The sequence below is a fragment of the Copadichromis virginalis genome, linkage group LG22 (assembly GCF_057382275.1).
Source record: "Copadichromis virginalis isolate Kocher_CV1m ecotype Utaka linkage group LG22, C_Virginalis_male_GT1.1, whole genome shotgun sequence".
NCBI lineage: Eukaryota > Metazoa > Chordata > Actinopteri > Cichliformes > Cichlidae > Copadichromis > Copadichromis virginalis.
Window position 1 is genome coordinate 2,369,711 of NC_140638.1, and position 21,308 is coordinate 2,391,018.

Here is a 21,308-nt window from a genome sequence, read left to right on the forward strand (position 1 = left end):
ACCATTTAGCAATTTTGCTTTATTTATTATTGATATTCATGACACTAATCATCATTTGACTCAAATATAAAAACAGCAGCCGTGTCTTTTTATCTATAAAAAGACAGCGAGTCTGACATCTTCAGTGACCAGTCTGAAGTCTGCAAACATGCTCATGCTGCAGCACATCACAGACCATAGCATCACATCTGTGAGACTGTGGTACACAAAGCCTTAAAGTCAGGAAAAATGGCAAGGCCTTTCCAAATAAGAAATAAATAATTTATTACATTCTATAATCCTTACAATATTTAACTGACAGAGAGTGAGCGTCTGTAAATACATAATAGTAGTGCATATGTTTTGCGGGTGTGTTTGTGTTTGTGGTTAGCTGCTACTTCCTTCATGCTCATCTCTTGAAACAGCTGCGTGACAGAGGCGGAAGCAGATGGTTGAGGCTTTTAGTTCTCCCAAAATGTCCACAGGTACTCAAGTTGCAACACATGTGAGATATAGCAAAGGAGACCGAGTGGATGGTGAAGAGAAAAGACAAGTGGAGATTCAAGAACATGAAGACTACTCCATCAGTCCTGGGTTACAGGAAAATGGTAAGCACTGGAAATTTTGTGGTGCAGCAATGAATGCTGACTTTCACATTCAACACCTAAAATAGCTTAATTAGCTTAAGATGCTTTTGAAATTTTTTATGTTAATATGATTATGAAGTCTCCTTTGAAACCTTATTTAGAGATAAAGTATCTGAATTTCAGGAGTGAGACCACACCTCCAAACACGCTCCTTCTGGTTCTTATCTATGATCCCCCAATTCTAGAGCTGTTCCTTCTCGTTTTCGTGCGAACACAGTTTGCTCTCGTCCGTTCTCGTGTGAACACCTTTGGAGAAAGTCTTTAACACAGCTTATTTTACAAGAGTAACATAATTTTACCCATCCTTCCATTTTCTTGCAATCACCTTCTCATTAGTGGTGGGACAATCAATCCAAATATCGATTGTATCGATACTAAGTCAGTATTGGTATCAGATCGATACTGGCCTAGTGAGATCGATTCTTTACTTCAAGTTCTGCTCTTGTTTCCAATGCTGTGCTTTCGGCAAAGACGAAACAGCCAAGTCGCCGGACTCGCCGCTCCTGGGACAGCGCCAGAGATGGGGGTTGTTCAGTTGTTTACATGATAATTATATTTTCACCTGTTGTTTTTGTTGTTGAGAATTTTAATTGTAATTTTTGTATTATAGTTTCTCAACAGTACTCATTTTAATTGTTTTACTGGTTTTGGTGCACTTTTATTTTTAGAAAGAAATACTAAACGAAACCATCACGGCAGACCCAATGGCATTTTCATGCTTCGCAGCATCATTTACTCTTACAAAAATCACACGGTTGCTGTAACATTACATTCAACGGCTGCAGCCCTCCCGCTGCCAGCTGTACACATCACCACCAACAACAACTTTGTCCTAATTATGTCCTGGGTTTTAACTCTTTAATAACACTATTTAATAATAAAATTAAATATGTCAGTGCGCCCCAGGGTGGCTGTGGCTACAATGTAGCTGCCATCACCAGTGTGTGGATGTGTGTGTGAATGGGTGGATGACTGGATATGTAAAGCGCTTTGGGGTCCTTAGGGACTAGTAAAGCGCTATATAAATACAGGCCATTTATTAGCAATTCATTGAGTGTCAACCTTTTTTATTTAAAAGTATCGGTATCGGTTTGACACCAAAATATGCAGTATCGCACACCACCACTTCTTTTCTGTCAGCACATCAGACAACGAGCTACACAAGAAACTGAATACCATATGAACTTACTAGCAGCTTTCTCACTGGCCGACAATCTGGTCTGCTATGTTTATCCAACCAGTCGTCTCTCTGCTAAATCCAGTTATGAAGTAACCACATCCATGCAATTCAGCAAGATCACCCACCAGCAAAGCTCATAGCAGTTGCTTTGAAACAAGGCCACAGACCGGGAGAGTTAGCGGAAAAGCCAACGGACACCAGCGCCGGACCCAGAAGCCACAACGTACCCATGCTTCTGTAAAGTCTCCTGAATATCCTTCCATTAAGGATTCAGACTGGACCAGCTACAACTGCTTCCATTCACCAGCATTCTAACTTTCAAGGGTTCTTAACCACACAAATCTAAATGTCAATCCAAAGTCTTCTTACTTGCAAAAGCAAAAATTGCAGCTCCAACAGCAAAAGTTACTGCATACCTTGTAGCTCCACCCACCCATCAGCGCCAGCTAGCAAGCTCAGTTCTGTGCAACTGCCTCCTAACACCATTTAATAACTGGAAATCATTTGCTAGTTCCATGCTCTGCTGGTCCTCCATTGCTGTTTATCTCTGCTAGTCATGGGATGCCAGTTTTAATGTATAAAGCGCCTTGAGGCAACTTTTGTTGTGATTTGGCGCTATATAAATAAAATTGAATTGAATGTTTTCCATCCCTCATTCTGCAAAGTGCAGTTCTCCTCTGATCAGTCTCTCAGTTTAACCAGCCCTTCAGAAACTCCCCACCCTCTGTTCATTTCAGAAATCAGCACATTAGTTATCACTACCTTACCCAAAGTAAATTAACCAGCTAGGCACCCCCTCTCAATTTCTACTCAAAGACAAACTCACATAAGCTTTCACGAGCCATCAAGCCATTACCTCAAGTCTTAAAATCCTGGCATGCGTCACTGCTCTCTGTCAGAGCTTCAGTTAAGAGTCATGCCACGTCGCTATCTGATCAAGGGTTCCCCTCATTAAGGTCTTATATTGTCCGAAATTTCCTTTGATCTCTTCTTACGCCATTCCTGCCGAATTTTACGACTTCCTCCACTCCACTATATGGAATCCTTGTGTTAGGGGCTGGTCTCCGTGTCTGAGTAAGACTCATCAGCACGGTCGATGAGTCTTACGAACAAAGCTCTGATACAAGGCACACAACAGCACCCATACGTTGCTAATATAGCAGGGAAAACAGACAAAGAAATCATAATTGACATAATAAAACCTTTCCCTTGCCCAAAGACAGAGGTCATCCATGCTTCCAGTGGGTTGTCAACTCCTGAATGGTCATGCATTGTGGTGGACAGCGTCTTCAGGCCTTCCAGAACTCTGATCACAGAGCCATCGGGTGCTGTGTTATTAGGAATAAAAGTACAGCACTCCCTTTTTCTCCCAGCAACATGTCCAAAGCATTTCTATTTTGCACTGCCATTAAAGATGTTGGACCCGACTGCAATAGTCTCTGCAATGCCTTCCTCCACCTGTGGTGAATGTCGGTACTGCGGATGCCATATTGGAATGTCAGATTTGAGTTCAAAGGTCACAGGGGAGCAGGTGGTTAAGCCAACATCACTAGGCCCCTGTGACCACAATGTGTCAGGAAACTGTGAGAGGCCTTTAACGACCTCTGGATGATCTGTCAGTTCCCTGCCATGTGTCCTGGAATGGGATGATGTTCCAATATAGTATCATCTGTGTGAGATGTTGAAATTCTATAGGTTTTAGTACTTGGGGAGAAGGAGACATCAGGAATCTGTGTAGGTTGCCAATCAGTTGCTCGTGACGCTACGCGTATCATGGGACTGAAGTCCTTTGCTTGGTGTCCAGAATGAACCACTAGAGACACATGAGGCACAGACTCGTGACCCATTTGGAACCAGCTTTCTTGTTCTTCCGCCAAGTGGACCAGGGCTGCTACCCCCCTGCGGTCCAACATAAATATCCCTGGTAGAGACCTTCCATACCTTCCCCTCCAGGAATTCATGGAACAGGTATTCATACCACTCAGTAATTTCGCGGTCATAAAAGAGCGTCACGTGGTATGGGTCGATGGGTGGAGCATATATTGTCCAGGGCCATAATCCAGGGCCGCCAGAGCTGGAAGTGTGCCAAGATGCCATCAGAGGTTGTCAGATGGGCTCAGTAGATTTCTGCTGTGCGGTCAATGTCCTCAGACAGCAGCCACTGTCCTCTCGTGCCTGTGGCCACACAAGGAAGCGGTGTGCCATCTCTCAAAGTCACTGTTAAACCATCAGGCCCACACATGATCACAGCTCTCAGTTTGATGAGCAGGTCTCGCCCCATCAGGTTCACAGGCACTTGCGCTGAAATGACATATGGATGAGCCACTGCTTGCTTTCCAATTTCAGTCTTTAAAGGAATTACCTGCCTTTCCCCCTTCTCCCCGGCCTCCCTGTGGAGTGTGTCACTGCTGCCAGTCCGAGCTGTACCAGTCAACCTCCCAGATCGGCATTTGGGGTCTTCGTCCAGGGATCATGTGTGGGTTTGGAGCCTGATGGAATGGACCACCCCTTCCTCCCTGAGGCGGGCCCATATGCTGCTGTATTTGTGGCTGCTGTGGACAGTCTCTCGACCAGTGCCCAGGCTGATAACACATCAAACAGACACCTCTAGGCCCATGACCCGCTCCAGGCGCACCCCTTCCATAGCCCAGGGCACCGGTGGGCAGCCTTGAACTACCATTACCTTAGGCGAGCCAGTTGATTTGTTCTCTTTCTTTCTCTCACTTACCTTCTGTCTCGCTTCTCCCCAGTTGAGCTTAAGAAATTGTTCCTGAAGCTCCTTTAGGTCCACTTTCTTCTTATCTTTCTCTTATTAATGCTTCCCCAAATAATGCACCAGGTGTCTCTCCCAGCGATTTGCATCTGCCCCTTCTAAGTCAGGGTAATCTAAGATTTTTTCTCTTGCCTTTTCTGGTACCCCCTCTAGCATAGTCTTTCTAAACGATACCTGGGGTCGGATATTTTTGACGCATGGAATTCCCAATCTGCTCCTGCATTTGAAAAAAAGGGTGTGGAGTCTGGTCTGGTAGTGAAAGCTGCCAGTATTTCTTCCAGTGCAGTAACTGTAATGCACCGGCCAGCTATGGCTCGGAAATCCCCTACCCCATATGGTATCTTCTTTCACCCCCTGCTGCAACCACTAGGGGCATTTCTAATGCAGATGCAGGGAGCATCGCGTGTCACTCTTCACTCCAACTTGGTCACACACACCGATTATTTCCTTCCACATTTCCCGTATTTTACCATCCTTACCTGTTGGGTGTCCTCAATGCATCACCTAGTTTCTCTTTTTGCTTCTCAATTGTCTTCCATTGAATTTCTTCCTCTGTTGAACTTCTCACTCCTCTAATAATCTCCCCTTGTTCAGCAATTATTTTTTAACTGACCTGGAATTCCCTCTACTTACCACCAGATGTCGCCGTCCTTGTTGCTCCTCCTTCATCTCGCCTATGAGTCCGCCCCCTTAGGCAGTCTCCTTCACAGCTCGCTTTGAGGCACTTCCTCCTCTGCCGATTCAGGACAATGCCCTAAATCAGCACACAGAGTGGGTGCGGTCCGCTCTTTTAGACCTCAACCACACCAGAACAATGGACCCACAATCTTCAGATCACGGCACAAATTACTTAAACTGCAGCACGGCGTCTAACCGCGGTTTCTCTTTTTCCCAAAACACAATCAAATTATACCCCCCAATAAACTCACAATTTACAACAATTAGTTGGCCTCCCGTCACAATTTCCACACACACCACAAAAACACAATCTTAAACTCAAATCTCTTAGTATCTGCACTTACTCCCAAACTTCTCTCGAGACCCCGACTCTAACGGGGATTTTCCGACACCACAAACACACTTTAGACTCCAATTCCTTTATTACTTCAATTTACTCCTGAACCTCTGTCGGGGTGCCGAATCTTTTTATTTTTATTTATTTTTATTTTTTTATTTATTTATTTATTTTGGAAGTGACATCAGAAACAGCAGCATGTGACATCACGTGATGGCGGAGCTTCAGTTCATCCTTTGTCATCCTTTTTTTTTTTTTTTTTTTTTGTAATAGGACAGGGGGAAAGAATGAAAGAAAGAGGGGGAGAGGAAGAAAGAAAACCAAAGGGGAGAAGAGACGGTGAGAAGGGGGGGGAAGAGAGAAAAAAAACAAAAAAAAAAAAAAAAAAAAACTCCTGGGTCACCTGTATGGAGAGAAAGAAAAACAAAAAAAACAGGGGAGACAGCAAACAACAAAGAGCAACATAATAATAAAATTTAAAAAAAAGCACCATCACAATAAACTAGCTAGTCATAGATATCAATAGTTACTAAATAATAAACGATATTGTGCAGCACGCAAGATAGACAGCGCACAGTGTGCTTTGAGGCAGCAGCCAAGAAAGCTGTAGTCCGCATCTGTGAATACCCATGTGTACACCTGTGTGCATACCTGTGTGGATCAGCATGCTTGCATTCCAAAGGTTTCTCCATGTAATGATCTGCTAGAGAGTGTGGGGAGCCACAGCCCTGTCCTCTATGGTATCAAGCAGGTATGGAGGAGATCAAAACTCCAGACATCCAGAGGCCCCCAGAACACAAGAGACCAAGGAAGACCCACAGAGGGGCAGCCGCGCCACTGTCCCAGTAAGAGCTGAGGAGAGTCCCAGATGAGAGCTCATTCAGCAGCCGCGGAGCAGAAGCCAGGGGGAGTTGCAGTGACGTGCCCGTGAGCTCCGCCGGCAGCCAGCTGTGCCTGAGTGACCGAGCCCCAGGCCGAGAGGCCGGGGGCACTCCACCTCCAAAGTGGCGCGAGCGAGCCCCAATAAGCGGCCGCCAAGGAGTGAGCCGGTGTGTACCCGGACGCCCACCCCCAGATACAAAGAACCACCAACGCACCGACACCTGAGGGAGTCCGCCACCGGCAGGGTGCCGAATCTAACAGCAATTGCACACACTCTTCACGGCCCTCTAGTTGCAGCAGACACTCCGGTTCAACCCAGCACAGAATTTAACTGGCCCAAGCAACCAGTCCTGCGTTTATGCAGACTTGAGTCCGTAACGGGGACTCTAACCCCGACTTAGTTATTTTAAGAGTTCCAGTCTGAAGGTTACCAACCTAGTCCTCCCGTCCCACAGGTCTCGCCCTCGCATCCAAGAGCCTGTGGAGCAGCCAAGCCCAGAACACACATGCGGCCTTTAGCCGGTGACAAGGCCTCTAACCCCAGTTTTCTTACAGTAGGCTAAACATCAACCTGAAATTCTTGACAAACGTCTCCTGCTGTAACGGACTAAGACAAACTTTTAACCACCTATTTATTCTACTGAGTGAATTTACACTGGGATACGCTCAACTTAGCAAACAGATAATTTAGCATTCATCCAATAGGCACACTTCGAATAAACAGGTGGTGCTTACCTTTTCAGATGAGTTAGGCGGCTCTCTGTTCGCTTCGTTTGCGCGATCTCAGAGCAAAAATGTCCCGGGTTTCGGCATCAAAACTGTTACCTCTAAACAGTTTCACCCCAGTTCTTAGATTCCTCAGGCCTCCAGAGACAACACCAGCACTAAGTAGTCAATTCACAACACTTTTATTTATCCACACTCATTGATACAGCTTCTAGAAGGGAGATGTACAGGACCCTGGAATTCATCAGCAGATCTCAACTCCTTTGCTGTTGCACACAGTTTTATAGACGTGACCCCCATTTTAAGCCCTATACGATGTGCCATAAAACTAAACACTGTGTTTGTATGTTGTGTGTGTGCGAGTACGTGTGCACGTACCTGTGTGTAAGTGCATGTGTATATATGTGTATGTACCTCTGCGTACGGAACTTCTTGTGGATCATAAAAGTGCATTTCCCTTCCAGACCAAAGTTATCCAGTTTCAAACACTGTACTGACACCCACACCCAGGTATCTCCTTCGGAATTTCCACTCAGCCAGTGTTGCCAACTCCTCAGTAAGGAAAATCGCTATTGGTTGTCCTAAAAGTCGCTAGAAGTCGCTAAATGACGTCATTGCCTAATTTGCATAACTGGTCATGCTAATGTAATTGTAACCTATGTTGTTGGAGAGAGAAATAACATCGTGGAAGAGACATAAAGTGAGTAAAAACGTCCTAAATGCATTTAGAGTTTATTTAGAACTACAAATTAAATTTATTTTAGTAATTATTGTTTTTTTTAATGTCACAATTCCAACCCTGCTCCTTTACCCGGGCTTGGACCGGCAAAAGTGACCCGAAATAGGCGCTCTGGTGGAGTTACTTTGTGTGTGTGTTTATAAGTAGTTTTAAACCTTGTGATCCACAAAACAACATAAGAGTAAAAGAAGAACTGACTGCGTTACAGCACCTGCTGCTTGTTGAGAGTAAAAGCGATACGCGCCTTCACGTCTTTTTTTAGCGACTTTCTTTAGAAAAAACGTCACTAAGGGGTCTGAAAACTCGCTAAATATAGCGACAAAGTCGCTAAGTTGGCAACACTGTACTCAGCTTTAGCTTCTTTTTGTCTTATTTTCACAGCTCAAGGTGGGGGAGGGTCTCCTACAAGTCTACGCCTACGTTTATGACACATTTAGGCCTATATTACATCCAGGGCAGTGTCAGTGTCTCTACTATACTTCTATGTCCTAAAATAAGCTACAAACATCTTCTCCTTCTCTTGTTCGCTCTCCCTGTCTCTTGTGTTAAGCTTGCGAGTCCAAGTTCATGTCTCTCCATGTTTTAAAAGTCTTGTTTCTATGTTCATTGTGCTTAGTTTTACTTTTCCTTGTGGTGTCATGATCATTTGGGTCAGCTGTGTCTCCCCAGGTGTTTCCACTTCCCTCATTACCCTGCTGTGTATTTAAGTCCTCTGTCTCCCTCTGTTCATTGTGGGTTTGTCTGTTTCCCTCTCCCCATGTCAGGTCAGATTCCAGGTACTGCTTGATTCTGTTCGCAGTTTTACACTCGTACTCCTGCTCAGAATCATGTTCATGTCTCGTTTTTAATTGTTTGTAATTAGATACTGATTACTTTTTTCAAGTAACTTGACCAACACTGATTACTGCAGAGGTCTTTGACCTTTGTGCCCCACAGTTATTACTGCTTCTAGGGGATGCCTTCTTTGGCAGTGTTGGTCAAGTTACTTGAAAAAACTAATCAGTAACTAATTACTGATTACATCCCCCAAAAAGTAATCCTGTTACTTTACTGATTACTTATTTTCAAAAGTAATTAATTACTTAGTTACTTAGTTACTTTTCAAAAACACGATTTACAACCTGAATAGGTGATAAAGCGATAGATCTTTAAGCCCAATTCTACTTTTTCTGCATAATCCATCATACAAAATGTAATCAACTGGAAAAGTCTCTTTTTAAAACTTGTTTTAAAAGTTAAAAGTTTTAATCTTTTAAAAAAATTAATTATATGCAACATTCTCTGACTTGAAGAAATTAGTTTAACATTTAAACCTATTTTCTGCACATTCCAGCTCATAAAATAAAATATTTTTTGTGTTTACACTCAGTCTTTCAAATAGATGCAAGTAAAACACAGCAGAAAATAAATAAAGTCAAAGACTCAGCGGTCCTGTTGCTCTATTTTCACCTGTAAAGCAGGAGCGGGGTAGGCGGAGGTTTACCCTGGTGCAGGTGTGCCGCGGTCAGTGGAAGAATCCGCGAGTTTCTCTGTGAGTTTCCCATTACGTCGTAGCTACTCGGTGCTTGTTGGAAGTTTAGGGGTTTTTTCGCTGTAAAAAGAAGTTTTCTTCCCACGCACAGCGGACACTAATGTTTTTGTCACTTTTTATGGAATCAAACTCAAAATAAGGTCAGTACTTCCACGCTTTAAACGCTGCACGCTCATACTCTCTCCTGCACTCGATATGTGATCCATTGTTGATCTGCACACAGCTGTTGTCACGAACGTCGCACTCGCTTACGTCACTGTCATGAGACATTCTCGCAAAAAAATCATGGTTTTAGTAATGCAGTAACGCAGCTTGCTTACGGAAAAGCAACGGTAATCGAATTACCGTTTTTGCAATAGTAATCCCTTACTTTACTCGTTACTTGAAAAAAGTAATCGGATTACTGTCGGATTATTGGGTATCTGCCAGGCCCCTTCAAGGCTTTCCCCAAACTGCAGCGTAATTTATGTGTAAACCATTTACCTTTTATCTGTTAAAAACGCTGTCAAACCTAAAATGAGGATGTGGGCCCATCAAGTGTGTGTGATACGGAACCACTTGGACCCAAATGTTGCTCTTCTTACTGATTAAATGAAAAAAGTCACTTTTGGCTGCTACTTTAATCACAAGGAGCTGCCACAGCTGATTGCTGTTCATCTTTGATGTGTCTACTCATAGGAATATAAATAGTGTGGTGAGATAATAGATACAATTATCTATTATCTCACTTGGTAATAGATAATGCATTTTGTCTCTACAGGTCAACACACTCGAATGAACCGTTCATCTGCCAAAAGGAGCCATTCCAGAGTCATCGCAGCAGCTCTGGGAGCTTGTTTTGTCTTGACGTTGACTGTAATTGTCAGTCGCGGTGAGGCTTAACTGTTTTCTATAAAGACCAAAGTCCAACACTTGTGTTTTTGTGTTGTTCACCTTATATATTTGGAAGAATAATTTGGCATTTCATTAACAGCTCAACCCCCCCCCATGTTTTTTCACATTTAGCGCTTATTACTTTTCAAAATGTTCTGCTAGAGGTACAGTGCTGCAATTTAAATGACAACATGAAACATTTGAGCTGTAACACTATTTTGTTCAAGATATTCAAACAACCTGGTGATTACCATTTCCCAGTATAGACAATAACAGGGACAGGAAAAAAAAATATTCAAAACGTACATTTGTGTGAACGGACAAACACAAAATCAACTTTTTAAACTTTAAGAACTGTAATTTTAAGGTTGATCTGCCTGTTATTTACTGTTTTCCTCAGGTATCTCAGCAACCTTGCAGTCAGAGCAGACCAGTACTTTACATAGCCATCTTACAACGGAAACTACAACCGAGAAAGGCTTGTTTACCTTCATTTTTAACAATCAGATGTTGAAGTATACCTATAAGCAGTTGTTGAGGCTTCAAACCGCTCAGCGAGTTTGTGTGTTCGTTCAGTTACATAAAAAAGTTTGAGGGAACATTGGCTGTAAGCTCTTTTTTCTATGAAGACCAAAAGAGATTTTACAGTATACACTTTGCATGCCATTTTGATGATCACTATATGTAATGTAAGGACATATGCTTTCCTGGCTTTTCAATGCATTTTCATAATAAATGAATAACATATGTATAATATATATATTATAATATAATTTATAATAATATATAAATTTTAAGTCACCTGCAGACAACCAAAGTACAATTTCAATTCTTTTTTCAGCAACTGTAAACAAGATGACAGCACAAAGTACAACAAAGAAAGTTTTAAAAGGTAATTATAATTTTTTTTGTTATAATCAGTTTTAACATTTAAATGTTTAACTAATTATATTTTTGATGAGGACTGAAATAGGTTTTACAGTTTATGCTTTGCATGCTATTTTGATGATCAGTATATGTAATGTAAGATTATTTATTTTATATTGACCTGTGTTTTCCTGGCTTTTCAATGCACTTTCATAATGAATGAATAATGTTAAGTCGCCGACAGAAAACCTGAGTACAATTTCAATGCTCTTTTTCAGAAAATGCAAATAAGATGACAACACAAAGTACAACAAAGAAAGGTTTGGAAACTCATGTATCTATTTGTTTAAAAAAATCACTTAACAATCAACTGTTTAAAATGGATGTTTAATTTCTTTGATGAAGACTGAAAGAGGTTTTACGGTTTCTGCTTTACACAAGATTTTGACCATCAATTTATGTAAATCAGCAATATTTACTTGATTTGTATATGTGTTAACTTTGGTTTTCAATACATTTCAGTTTATGTTAAATGGACTAAGAAGATGATGACGACACGAAGTGCAACTCAGAAAGGTTTAGAAATGTCTTTTTTTTAAAACAGTGACTTTTAACAATGATATTTTAAAATATAATTTGACTGAAAGAGAGTTTAAAGTGTATGATTAGTGCAGTTTTGACAATCGATTTATGTAATTTAAGTATATTTACTTGATGTTAACCTGTAGTTTCTTTGGTATCCCTTGCATTTTCCACTTATTTTCCAGAGAGTGTAAACAAGATGACAACACAAAGTACAACTGAAAAAGGTTTAGAAGCTCATTCATTTAAATTTCTTAAGCAATCACTTTTAAGACTCAAATGTTTAGCTGTAATTGTAATTTTATGATGAAAAATGAAAGAGGTGTTTATGTTTTGCAGGCTATTTTGATAATCATTATATGCAATGCAAGGATATTAATTTGGTACTGATCAACATTTTCTTTGGTACACTACTTGGACTTTCTCTGCCTAACTGAGACGTGGACAACTGCTGGTGATTCCAACGCCTTTGCAGAACTTTAGCCTTCAGACTGCTGCTATTTTAAAGTCCCACGCAGATCTGGTCGAGGTGGAGGAGTAGCTACCATCTTCAGAAATCGCTACAGGTGTAAACAGGTTTCATTGGAAATTTATTTTTCCACTTATTAACTGTTGCTATTTGAAATAGCCTATTCTCCCCCTGTACTGTGCACAATAATATACAGGGCCCCAAAATACAGTAAGGGCTGTATAAAGGAATTTGCTGCATTTCTAACTGAAGTCACGATAAAATATGACTCCTTTCTTATTGTCGGGGATTTTAATATTCATGTGTGCTGTCCAGAAAAGCCCATGGTTAAAGACTTTTTGAATCTTACTGATTCTTTTAATTTAGTTCGATGTGTGTCTGCATCCACACAACAGTGTGGCCACGCTCTCGATCTGGTTTTAGCGCACTCACTGCCTGTTTTAAGTCTCTGACCTGTTTTCTCTGATCATATGCTGGTTCTGTTTTACATCTCGTTATCTATAAATGAATTCAGGGGGCATGTCCCTGCTCAGCCATCTCGTTTGTTAAATTTCTCTCCACCTTCTATAATCAGTTCTCCATTCCCGAGACACTCCAAAACGTAGAGGAACTCAGTTCTTGGTTTCATACCACTTGTCAGACTGCCTTGGATATTGTTGCCCCTCTGAAAATCAGGCATCCTAAGACCAAGTTTGGACCCTGGTTGAACAATGAAACCTGTGCTGCGAGGCGTGAATGTCGCAGGGCTGAGTGGAGATGGAAAAAAGATAACTTACAGGTCTCTTTACAAAATTTAAGCGAGCGCTGGGCCTTATATCAGTACACAGTAAAAGAAACAAAGAGGAAAGGCTTTGCTAACATTATTTTGGTAAATTATCAGAAACCACATACAATGTTTAACTCAATTGAGACTATTTTATGCCCTCCTTCTTCTCTCAGTTTTGAGCCTTCACTTCTTTATGAACAAATTACTTTTGGCTAGGGTATGGATTATTTTGCCCACATCTGACCAATTTGTCTTTCAACAGTTTGAGTCGGTTATTGTTGCTCAGCTACAGGAGGTGGTGGATCATCTAAAGCCTGTAGGCTCACCTCACGATGCTATCCCTCCCCGTTTTCTGAAAAACGTTCTTTCTACCATATGTTCAACTATTGTAACCATTTTAAATAGCAGCCTTACCTCAGGTGTGGTTCCAAAGAATTTCAAAGATACAATTTATTCTAAAGAAACCTGGGCTAGATACAAACGCTGAAAACTTCAGACCAATATCTAAGCTGCCCTTTTTATCTAAATTCTTGGAAAAAATAGTATATAACCAATTGATATATAACCATACTTGAATGCACAAAATATTCAGGAGATTTTCCTATCTGGTTTTAAAGCAATGCATAGCACTGAATCGTCACTTTTAAGAGTTTGTAATGATATATTTTAATTTGATTCTGGTGAAAGTGTCATTCTTATTTTACTCGATTTAACTGCTGAATTTGACACTGTAGACGATGAAATTTTAATCTGTGTGTGTGTCCGTATAACAGGTGTGGCTCTGAAATGGTCTTATTTAACAGATCGAACCTTTTCAGTTCGCTTAGGAAACTGAGTCCTCCCGTGCTCCGCTGTCTCATGGAGTACCACAGGGTTCCATTCTGGGCTCTATCCTGTTTTCGCTTTGTTTACTTCCCTTGGGCTCAATTTTTAGAAAACACAGACTCTCTTTTCACTGTTATGCAGATGACTGTCAGATTTATGTTCCTCTTAAAAAGAAAAATGGGTCGTCTGTAAATCGCTTGCAAACATGTCTGGAGGACGTCAAGTCGTGGTTGGCCCTAAACTTTCTTTGCTTTAATGATTCTAAAACTGAAGTAATGATGCTTAGACCTGCCTCCATTGGTGTTCTGTGTGTTGATTTGCAAATCCTGAAATCATTTTGTAAACCAGAGATTGTAAATCTAGGTTTTAAAATGGATCCTGAACTTAAGCTTGAAGGCCAGATTAGGTCGGCTGTAAGGTCTAGTTTCTTTCATCTGAGGCAGCTGGCCAAAATTAAGCACGTTCTTGCGCCACAGCAATTTGAAACAGTAATCCATGCCTTTGTAACCATTCGGCTGGATTACTGTAATTCTCTTTATTATGGGGTGAGTCGATCTTCTGCTTTTCTGCAGCTAGTCCAGAATGCTGCTGCACGTCTTTTAACTGCCACTCGTAGATGCGAGTATATCACCCCAGTTTTATATTCACTTCATTGGCTGCCCGTGTATGTTAGGATCCATTTTAAGCTGCTTTTTATTTTTTTAAATCTTTGTCCAATGCTGCCGCTCTGTACCTCTCTAAGCTTCTTCATCCATACATACCGTCCAGGTCCCTCAGGTCGGCAGACCAGCTCCTCCTGAGTGTGCCTGTAATCGTAAGTTCAGAGGGGATTGTGTGTTTGTGGTGTCAGCACTAAAATTGTGGAATGAGTTGCATTTACATGTTAGACAGGCGCCTTCCTTATCGCTTTTTAAATCATGTCTTAAAACATATTTATTTACCCCGGCTTTCAGCACAGCAGGATTTTTTGATGTCTCTTAATCTGTTCGTTATTAATTATATATTTTTTTAATTTTAAGGTATTCTATATGTAATTTAAACTGTTTTCTCTTTGTTTCATATTTGTAGCACTTTGGCCAACATTGTTGGATGTACAGTGCTTTATAAATAGAATAAAGAAAGATCTTTCTTTAATTGCTAGCTCCAATTCCCAGGAAACAAAGTCAAACTCTAAACATGTGTACTTTTTGCATTCTTGCTCTTCACTTTATTATAGAAATAAGTTATTTAACTAATTTCTATTTTTTTTTCACTGCATAAAATATACATTTACAAAGTATGGCAACTCTTCCATGTTTTTGTCTCTGTGTAGAGAATACTTCATGGGGAAACAACTGAGGAAGTTCAGCAGTGTGGGATCCAATGACAAAATGCAAGTATGGCTTATCCTTCCATCTCAAATGTGAATGGGATTTTGCACTGCACACTAATCTGCCATAACATTAAAACCACTGACAGGCATACTAGTGGTGCCCATCACAATAGGACACGCAGAGTGGTTCCAGCTCACCAGAATCTCGTTAAAAAGGTGCTGTACTGTGTTTAGCAGCTGGTGCTTGGTGGTGTGCAGAATCATTTTAATGATAACAAAATAGATCTGATTTAATAAGTTTATGTTTGTGTTCATATACTAAGAAGCACTTAAATGAAAACTGCTACGATGAGAAAGATAATCTAGTAGCCACAAACATTTTCTGGTAGAGAATTAGATTAAAGCAGAATTCTATAAAGACTTCTGCATAATTCTGTTACCAACATTATATGGAATGTTGCAGGAAAATAAGGAAATGGCAGACTACCACCAAATATGTATTCTTTCAACATTAGTCTCTGGCTAAAACCAGGCAAGTACGCTGTGTTTCCTACCAGCTACCGTCCAGTATCTCTTTTTAATGTTGACCTTAATGTAATCTGCAAAGCTCTCTCATAAAGATTAGAGACAGACACTATCTCTACTTTAAGATTAGGCTTCAAACTTTCCTTTTTGCTAAAGCATATAGTTAGGACTGGACCAGGTGACCCTGAATCCTCCCTTAGTTATGCTGCAATAGACGTAGGCTGCCGGGGATTCCCATGATGCACTGGGTGTTTCTTCTTCAGTCACCTTTCTCACTCACTATGTATTAACAGACCTCTCTGCATTGAATCGTACTGGTTATTAATCTCTGTCTCTCTTCCACAGCATGTCTTTATCCTGTCTTCTTCCACTCACCCCAGCCAGTCACAGCAGATGGCTCCGCCCCTCCCTGAGCCTGGTTCTGTTTTCTTCCTGTTAAACGGGATTTTTCCTTCCCACTCTCAACAAATTGCTTGCTTACAGTAGGTCATTTCATTGTTGGGGTTTTCTGTGTTTTCTTTGTATTATTGTAGAGTCTTTATCCTAAAATGTAAAATGCCTTGAGCTGTTGTTGTGATGTGATTCTCTATGAATAAAACCAAATTGAACTGAATTGAATTGTTTTTGAGGGGGGTCCTTGCTGGCAGACATAGGTTACTGACGTGGTACACTGCTCCCGGCTCGATCTGGGGTGCGTTTGGGACTTGGCCTTATGGGGCACTCTGTCTCTGGCTTTTTTGGTTCTGGCTTTGCCTGAGGGGCGTGTGTCTTCGCTGGTGTATCGCCAGGGTTGTGGGCTGGTACATGCATGAATCTCAGCATCATCGGCTAAAATTCATATGAACTTCTGCTACACTTGATGTAACTTAACTTGACCATGAAACCACAACAACTGCGTTCCAGTCACACCCTGTTCCTTACTTTAAATCACAAAGCATCACGACTTATACGTAGGGATGGGAATCGATTTGAGAACTGGTTCCCACTGTTTCTTTTTTTTTTTTTTGCCTGTCCCGTTTGGCTCTTTTGCATCAGAATTGTTGTCTAAAGGCAAAGAAAGATGCCCAACGGATTTACTTCACCAAACTGACCATCCCAGCCTTGCCGTAATGGTCCATTTGATTCACCTTTTATTGTTTATTTTATTTTCACTTACTGAATACGGGACAGACTTGACTGGGGGAAAGAAAAACAGCTGAGAAGGGGGACGGGGGAGAAGGGCAAAAGACAAAAACCAACAGAACGGGCAGAGAAAAAAATGCATATATCAATCACCTGGATCACCTGCTGAGAAAGAAAAAAGAGAACAAGAGTAATAGAATAAACAACATCACAATGATATATGGGAATATGACAGTAAATACTAAATATTAAACATTATTGTGCAGCACATAAGATCAACAGAACACAGTGTGCTTTGAGGTAGGAGCCAAAAAGGGTGTAGTTTGTGGGTGTGATCACCCGTGTGTACACCTGTGAGCATGGACGCGCTTGTTTTTTTTTTAAAAGGTTCCTTCATGCAATGATCTGCTAGAGGGTGTGGGGGGGGCACAGCCCCGTCCTCCAGGGCGTGAAGCAGGTATGGAGGAGATCAAAACTCCAGACATCCAGAGGCCCCCAGAACACAAGAGACCAAGGAAGACCAACAGAGGGGCAGCTGCGCCACTGTCCCGGAAAGAGCTGAGGAGAGTCCCAGATGAGGGCTCACTCAGCAGCCGCGGAGCAGAAGCCAGGGGGAGTTGCAGTGACGCGCCCGTGAGCTCCGCCGGCAGCCAGCTGTGCCGAGTTCCCACTGTTTCAATTGTTTGCCATTTTTACAAACGATTCCCTTATCGATTCCAGTCGTCTCAAATGACATCACCACGTTGCGGAGCGTCATTTACCTGGCAGGAAACACGGCGCCTATGCGGCACAAACGCTCAAAAGTTTGGTTATACTTTACGAGAACAGATGACAACAGGGCAACTTGCAGTACTTGCAAAGTAGATATTTCATTTAAGGGAGGAAACACTACGAATATGCAAAAGCATTTGCTCGCAAAACAGACGATGACTTTAAATGAATGTCGTGTTTTTAATTCCGCTCCGGACTCGTGAATCTCAACCCAGCAGCAGCGGTAACGTTTGCACGTCCTCTCCCGTTAATGCGGCAGGTAAATAATCAACTAACAGTGCATATTATGTTAGCGCGGTCTGCCTTATTACAAACCTGCCATTACTGTGCATTTAGTGACCATGATGAGACAGACAGAGTCTGGCTCAGATGCTGGCAGTTCTCGCTGCAGTCTACCGGCAGCGTCTCCTTTCAGACCAGGATAGACGAATGTCACCGAGCAGAGACTCAGTTTGTGGTCAAAGGCTTGCACCTATTTGCAGTGGCGTGTCTAGAAAATTTTTGTTGGGGGGGCCAGGTAGGGGCACAGATTTGGAGAAGGGTGGCAGATTTAATTGGCAGATAATGTTTAAAAAAATTCTACCAACCCTTAACCATAATTCAATAATCCTATAAACCTAATAACCAAATGCACTTTTAACTCTTATTAGAATGAGATTTTAACCATTACGGTGCAAAGTTTTTAGATACTGCGTTGATAAAGTACAAGAGATACAATCAGTGCTTTGTCAGTGTTTACTCAGCATTCAAGGACAGCAATATTTGCATAGTATTTTTACTGACATATAGTGCACATATGTTTTGGGCAAAAACATTTTTGAAAATTAAAATACGAACATCTGTAACAAACAATTGACAAATTAGCCAATGCCAATGCAAAACTTTATCTGCCTGTTAAAAAAAGAAGATAATCTTCTCACAATCTGGTGTTTGATTTTGAAACAGGAAAAAAGTGGGGAAACAACTGAAAAGACTAACATTTGAATGAAACCTGAAAGCAAGTAAATACTTTCTATGCTGCCTTATGGTAAACTCTGGTAATATTGATAAAGAACAGCACTGGCTGATGATGAAATACAGTCAGCTGGCATGGTGACACTGCCAGTATTAACCTGCAGGGCTGGACTGGGACAAAAAAATTGGGCATTTTTACTACAGACCGACCCACCAGGTATTAAAGCCATAAAGACTTTGAATGAAAACAAATGCTGTTGTGACAGTGATGTACAGTCTTGTTGGTATATGTATGATTTCTATACATTTTACGTCAGATAAAAACTTTGGTTGTAAGATTTAGATAATTATTTAATAAAAGCGAGATATTTTAAATGAGAATAAGAAAGAAAAGTATTTCTTTGTGCCCACCTTTCCCTGTTAATGCCCTACCTGGCCCCCTGGCAACACTTTGCTAGACCCGCCCCTGCACAGTTACCAGCTGTCAGCTACCTAAAAAAGGATCCTGGTGTTATTTATCTCTCAGAAACAGTTCATAACTTCAACTCATCCATGTCACCTAAAAGGTAACCCTGTTTCTCCATCACCTGTTCAGCTCTGATGATTCAGTAAGGACATCTCCTGGTTTCATCTTCATGTTTCCCTCTCACCACATATCCAAACCGACATCATGACCAGCAGCTTTACAGCTGTGGCTCCAGCAAACATCAGCTGATACTAGAAATTAATATTAAATACATTCTAACAACAGCTGATCAAGCTTAAAAGTGCTGCTGTTGTTTAGCGCGACATCCGCTGGTTTCCTCTTTCTGGCGCAAAGTGGGCGACAAACAAGAGAGACGATCAGCTGATCATTGATCAGTTTCATGATTGAAGTAGCAACAGGAGAGGGAGGGGGAGAGAATGAGAGAAGAAGAGGCAGCTGTGCAGCATAAAGACAGAATAAATCCAGCTTTGTGTCTTTTTCCATTCTAGCTAAAGTCCGGGACAAACTGCGTCTCTTCTCAGCTCAATACAAAACGTGTAATATTTTCTCTGAATGAGGGACCATTCCATTTTTTTTAAGGAGCCGTTGGCAACTCTACTAACCTTATGAATAAAATAAAGTTCACTATCAGTAACATCATAGCACCCACCCAGCTGTATAAAAACTCCGTCAAACTGGCTAGAACGCAGTATGAGTTATTGCAACTGACAGTAAAAAGTCAGCAACATGAAAATAAACTCCACCTAAACTTGGTTTATATCTGACCCAGATAGACTGCAGGTCATAACTTCTTACCTGAAGTTCAGTTCACCTGACACTCGGACTGGCGGCTGCTTCGGGGCTCTCCTCCTGCCTCCCCTTCCCTCATCCACCTGTTGCCTCTGTGGAAGCCCCGTCATAGCCACCACCAAACAACGGAGTTATTTCTACACATCGACCTGCATCTGGCCAATCCACCACCTCTCATTGTTCATGCCATTACAAAAAAAATAAAAAATAAGTCACCGGGCATATGCCCGGTATGCCCGATGGCCAGTCCAGCTATGTTAACCTGCAACCAAATCTGCAGCTCCATACAGCAATGTTACGACTTAGATTATATCTTATAACTCATAACTCTTATGTTAGCTGCCCTCAGTAGCCTACTGTCAGGGGTTGACATTAGTTCAAACACAGATAAGAGAAATGAGACAACTGCAGACCGACTCAGAGAGTAATTAGTAAACGTGCGCACGGGTGTGAATGTCTCTGAGAAGACACACACACTGAGCGCAGGCTTGGTTCTTTATTTATAGTGAAAGTAAGTTACATAGTACTTCCTCTTTTAACTGTAAAGGGAGAGGTCAGGCATTATCTCAGCTTATCTGACCTTATCTGACATCACACACTAAGGTAAGGAATGCATTATGTTCTCTTTAACAATAAGCTTGGTTATGTGAAAATATATGAACACACAAAATATAAGGCATACTTGGTTAGAATATAAGGCACACTTGATTATATTGTATTATAGAGATTTGGTTATAATGTATAATGTAGAAAATCTCTAACACATACTGTCTGAAATATTCCACAGCTGCAATAATTCTTTAAGTGTTATTTTTTCCTTGGTATTCTAATTTCACCGAAGTTTACTAAACTCAACAAACTTGATATTACTTACCGGGACATTTATTCTGTCCTCATTTTCTTTCACCGAAAAATTGTTTCCTGCAGTGCCATCTTTCGCGCTTGGCTCTCCTACCTTTGCTAACGTGATGCGCATAGCGCAGAAGCGATGCTGCATTCACTTACACTCGGATATCTGAGCGTCACCGTGAAAACATAATCGGACATTTGATATTTGATTGAATTTTATTGTTTTGCCTTTGGGGTGGCACCTGGGGTGGCCAGTCTGGTTTGGGGGGTGGCCTGTGCCCCCCCAGGCCACCCCGCTGGACACGCCATTGCCTATTTGCCACAGCAGATGCCCCCGATTTTCATTAAGTGAATGTGTTTAATTGTAGGCGGGGACATTAGGCAAGGCAAGGCAAGTTTATTTATATAGCACAATACAACAGCAAGGTGATTCAAAGTGCTTTACAGAGACATTTAAAAGATAAAACAAATAAAAAGCATGTTTTAAAATGGAAAAAAAAGAGAAGTAGATAAAATCAGTAGTTAAAATGTAAGTTTTGAAATTTAAGCTTAAAAGTAAACAGTGCAGATTTGGTGCTTTATTCAAATGCAGCTGAGAACAGGTGAGTCTTCAACCTGGATTTAAATAAACTGAGTGTTTCAGCT

General features: G+C 41.4%; 1 long non-coding RNA gene across 1 annotated transcript; it reads left to right on the plus strand.

Moving 5' to 3' along the window:
• The first annotated feature begins 424 nt into the window (after positions 1–424).
• Positions 425–12,021, plus strand: LOC146682369 (uncharacterized). The gene is made up of 6 exons (XR_014917415.1): positions 425–587; positions 10,233–10,343; positions 10,746–11,237; positions 11,491–11,532; positions 11,735–11,788; positions 11,980–12,021. It is a non-coding gene; the product is annotated as an uncharacterized LOC146682369 (long non-coding RNA).
• Positions 12,022–21,308: the final 9,287 nt, after the last annotated feature.